This window comes from Otolemur garnettii, unplaced genomic scaffold (assembly GCF_000181295.1).
Source record: "Otolemur garnettii isolate 467f Iridium unplaced genomic scaffold, OtoGar3 scaffold00016, whole genome shotgun sequence".
NCBI lineage: Eukaryota > Metazoa > Chordata > Mammalia > Primates > Galagidae > Otolemur > Otolemur garnettii.
The window spans coordinates 21,239,179-21,244,273 of NW_003852411.1; the positions used below are offsets into that span (position 1 = coordinate 21,239,179).

Sequence of the window (5,095 nt, forward strand, 5' to 3'; positions counted from 1 at the left end):
TGGCCATTTTTTGGTTGCAGCCATCATTGTTGTTTGGCGGGCCCGGGCTGGGGATTCGAACCCACCGCCTTAGGTGTATGTGGCTGGCGCCTTAGCCACTTGAGCCACAGGCGCCGAGCCAGTTAATTTTTCTTATTATTTTGTAGGGACAGGGACTCACTGCCAGGGTGGTCTCCAACTCCTGGCCTCAAGGATCTTTCCCTCCACCTCACCTCCCATAGTGCTGGGATTATAAGCATGAGCTGCCAAGACCAGCCTGATTTCTCTTTCTTTTTTTGAGACAGAGCCTCAAGCTGTTGCCCTGGGTAGAGTGCTGTGGCATTACAGCTCATAGCAACCTCCAACTCCTGGGCTTAAACTACTCTCTTGCCTCAGCCTCCCAAGTAGCTGAGACTACAGGCACCCACTACAAAGCCCGGCTATTTTTTTGGTTGTAGTTGTCATTGTTTGGCAGGCATAGGCTGGATTCAAACCCACCAGCTCTGGTGTATGTGGCTGGTGCCTTAGCTGCTTGACCTATAGGCGCCGAGCCCTAATTTCTTAAAATAGTTTGGTGTGTGTGTGTGTGTGTTTGAGACCAGTCTCACTTTGTTGCCCTCAGTAGAGTACCCTGGCCTCATAGCTCACAGCAACCTCAAATTCTTCGGCTTAAGCAATTCTCTTGCCTTAGCCTCCCAACTAGCTGGGACGACAGGTGCTGGCCACAACACCCTGCTATTTTTTTTTTTTTTAAGAGACTGGGTCTCGCTCTTGCTCAGGCTGGTCTTGAACCGGTGAGCTCAGGCAACCTACCCGCCTTGGCCTTTCAGAGTGCTAGGATTACAGGCATGAGCCACTGCACCCAGCCTTGTGTGTGTTTGTTATTGCTTTTATTCAGTGTCTTTGGAAAACAAAATTTTGAGACATGATGCTTAAGACTCTTTCTTTTCCTTCCTTGTTTTTTTTGAGACAGAGTCTCACTATGTCGCCCTCAGGCTATCCATAAAGGATCTCTTAGTTCTTGGTTGTCCAGTTTTGATGGGAATAAACTAATGAAGCTGCGAGTTGCAAAAAGGCCAGCTGACCAAGGGCTCAAACCCCCCAGAGATGAGGGGCTGGGAGACCAGTACATATGCTAGCTGAGGGCATGGGGTCAGAGAGGAGAGGGCACCAATTGTTACCCAGAGACCAGCTACAGTGGGAAGGTATTTTACCCACTACTCTTATGTTTTTCTAGGAGAGATCAATCAGCATTTGGAGGAGCGATTCCCAAGTGTGTCACCTGAAGCTGCTGTTGACTGAGCTGTGAACGGACAGACAATGTGTGGCGGTTACGGTGCTGCGCCATGTAGAATTCCTTTCTGGACTGAGGCACCATTTCCCCAGCTGCTGGGGATGTTGACTCTGATTTTCCCCAGCACAATTCTGGGAATTGCCCTGAGCTGGGGAGAATGCCTCACTCAAGATTTCGGAGCCCTTCCAGCCCTACCTCACCAAGCTGGTTCCCTTGCCTCAAGGCCTGATTAATTCTAATCCTAAAAATGGAAAATTGGCTGGGTGTGTATAGTCCTAGGTACTTAGGAAGCTGAGGCAGGAGGATCACTTGAGCCCAAGAGTTTGAGGTTGCTGTGAGCTAGGCTGAGGCCATGGCACTCTAGTGCATGATAGAGTAAAACTCTATCTCAAAAAAATAAAATAAAAACTACTAAGTGATGCTCTGTCAGGTTTATCTTGCCAGAGAAATGAGCTTACACTTACTACCACCCCAAGAAATGCTGAAAATCAATAGCACTCTGGCCAGGGATTTGTTGTCATTTGTCTTCTGGACATAAAAAGAAAAAAAATACTTAGTCCTACACCTAGAGTATAAATGAAGACCAGCACATAAGGGCAAGGGCCAAGGAAACAGCTCTTTGGTAACTGAAAAGCAACATGTAAATGCAAAGTTGGGTCACCATAAAAACACTGCTTAGCCCAGCCCTGGTAGCGCACACCTGTAATCTTAGCAGCCTCCTGGAGCTACCAGGGGTAGCTGAGGTGGGAGGATTTCTCAAGGCCAGTAGTCCCAGATCAGCCTAGGTAATAATGAGACCCTATCCTTAAAAAGATGAAGGAAAAAAAATTAACTTGGTGCCGTGGCGTGCACTTGTAGTCCAAGTTACTTGGGAGACTGAGGCAAGCGAATTGCTTGGGCCCAGGATTTAGAAGTTGCAGCGAGCTATGATTAGGCCACTGTACTTCAGGACCGGGCAACTATCTAAAAAAAAAAAGAAAAGACAAAACCAGAGACATCATCACTCCGTTCTTTAATATGTCACTTCATAAGTAGACAAATTATGGCTGAAATTTATTAAAGTACATAAAAACTTTTTTTTGAGACAGAGTCTCACTCTGTTGCCCTGGATAGAGTGCTGTGGTGTCACAGCAACCGAACTCTTGGGCTCAAGTGATCCTCTTGCCTCAGTCTCCCTAGTAGCTGGGACTATAGGCACTTGCCATGATGCCCAGCTAGATTTTCTATTTTTGGTAGAGATGGGGTCTTGAACTCCTGAACTCAAGCAACCCACCTGCCACAGGTGTGAGCCACTTTACCTGGCCTATAAAAAATAACTCTTAAATTTGTCAAATTAAGATACCTTCAAAAAGGTTTATATTTATCCACATGATAGTAAAAACCTGCAAGTGAATGTGTAGTTCTGAAACTGAGATATGCTGCAGTGGTAGCATGAGGAGTACGACTGGTGACTTGCTGCAGGAGAGATACTGAAATAGGTTCTGAAAGTCTGCTGGTAACTTTTTAACCTGGGATTTCTAATTCTACCTTCCATAGCTTACGTCTAGCCAAGAGTTTGCTAGATTTTGGTTTTCTGTAATTTGTATAGTGATAAGAGGCAAAGGGCTTTTTGAACTATACCTCATTCCCCAACCCTACCTGCCTAATCACTCTTCTATCATAAGCACAATCTGTTATTAAGTAAGAATAAAGACCTGGACATCCCCCTAACTTTCTACCTACTGGGGCAACTCAAGGGCAGAGAATGCTCATAATTTTCTGTGACCCATTCTACAGCCAGCTGTTAATGGCAACATCTTTTCAGTATCGTAGATGTCAGAGAATCCAGAGACAAGATGTACATGCTTAAACTGTGGAGAAACACACAAGTATCTTACACTTTTTGGGTTGCTTTTGTTGCCATTTTTCTACTGTAAATCTTAGCAAAGGGCCCAAAATGTTAGTGATATTTTAGAAGTTAATATAATGGTGGCTCATGCCTATAATGCTAACAACTCTGGGAGGCTGAGGCAGGAAGACTTGAGGTCAGGAGTTCAAGACTAGCCTGAGCAAGAGTGAGACCCAGCTCTACTGTTAAAAATTTAAATATGTGGCTCAGTGCCTGTGGCTCAAGCGGCTAAGGAGCCAGCCACATACACCTAAGGTGGTGGATTCGCATCTAGCCCGGGCCCGCCAAACAACAATGATGGCTGCAACCAAAAAGTAGCCAGGCGTTGTGGCAGGCGCCTGTGGTCCCAGCTACTTGGGAGGCTGAGGCAGGAGACTCGCTTGAGCCCAGGAGTTGGAGGTTGCTGTGAGCTGTGATGCCACAGCACTCTACCCAGGTGGACAGCTTGAGGCCCTGTCTCAACAACAAAAAAAATTAAATATGTGGTGGCTCTCCTTCACTGGCAGAGGCTTGCATTCCCACTCTTATCCATCAGACCCTCCCAGTTCTTCCTTGACCCTACAACAAACCACAGCTTTTCATTAATTTTGTAGAAGACCTTAGACCAGTGGTTCTCAACTTGTGGGTCGCAATCCCACAATGAACAATGAAAATACATCCTGCATATCAGATATTTACATTACAGTTCATAACAGTAGCAAAATTACAGTTATGAAGCAGCAATGCAAATAATTTTCTGAGGGTCACCAGAACACGAGGAACTGTATTAAAGGGTCGCAGCATTAGGAAGGTTGAGAACCACTGCCTTTGATTGAAAAGCTTGGGTTATGGCAGGCTTTACCAGTACTTAAATACTTTGGAATCACAGTATCCAAGTACAAAGAAGGCACATGTCATAAGTGCCTGAATGGTTTTTCTACAGCTCGATATGAGAGCCATGTGCTCTATATATGGGATTTTAGGATAAGTAATAACCCCTCAGGAGTTCACTTTACAAATTGAGTTAGTGCTAGAACAAATGCTCCAGTCTTCTCCAGCAGATGATGATGTCTACGAATGTGCTAACAAAAACAGGAAGAGTACAAATGTCAATACTGAGATCTATCTTTTGGTCCTTTTTGATTTCTGTCCAGAAGAATGGTGAAATTCTTTTCCACACTCAACATCATCAAGACCTCTCTTCCTTCAGGGCAGACTATTTTCATTACGAGTTTGGCTACCCTGAGGACAGAAATCCTGACTATTACCCTCTATTACAGGTGTCCTTAAACAATGGCCCGCCTAGGACATTTATCTGGCCCGCTGGGTGTTTCTGCCGCTGCTGCCTGTCCTGCTTAGCAGCTGACTCGGCCCTGGGCCCGCAGTCCGGGCCTCCAATGGTCTGAGGGACAGTGATCTGGCCCCCTGTTTAAAAAGTCTGAGGACCCCTGCTCTATGACAATACTTACTTTGACTGAATAATCGTCACAGTTCTGGAAAGTCAGAAGTCAAGCGTGTGGGTGATACCTTTTGTAGAGCACAATGTACTCCTGATCACTTTTTTTGGGGTAGTTTTTGGCCAGGGCTGGGTTTGAACCCACCATCTCCGGCATATGGGACTGGCGCCCTACTCCTTTGAGCCATAGGTGCTGCCCTCCTGATCACTGTTTTTAGTACATGACAGACCTTCTTGTTTTAGATTTTAGGAATGGATTAGAAGCTCCAAGATTCATTATTTAGAGAATACTTTATTAGTTTCTGTAATCAAACCCATGTAGATAAGACCTTACATATTTAATACAGTGCGTTACCCCTGTACAAATGGAAAAAAAATTAAGTTTAACGTTTCTAGACCAATATGGCTGTTAATTTCTGTACAATGCCAACTCAACACAGTAAACTGGGATACTTTTTCCAAAGTTGACAGCACAGCTAAAGTTTCCAAAAATTCAAAT

At 45.0% G+C, this 5,095-nt stretch overlaps 1 protein-coding gene across 11 annotated transcripts in view; it reads right to left on the minus strand.

Moving 5' to 3' along the window:
* Window positions 1–4,868: 4,868 nt before the first annotated feature.
* PRRC2C (proline rich coiled-coil 2C) overlaps window positions 4,869–5,095 on the minus strand; it is a 116,568-nt gene continuing 116,341 nt past the window's right edge. For all 11 annotated transcript variants that reach the window (XM_012802674.2, XM_012802676.2, XM_023510737.1 and 8 more), the window contains one exon: window positions 4,869–5,095. This exon is cut by the window's right edge and continues 1,710 nt beyond it. The gene's annotated coding sequence lies outside the window, so the exon portion shown is untranslated.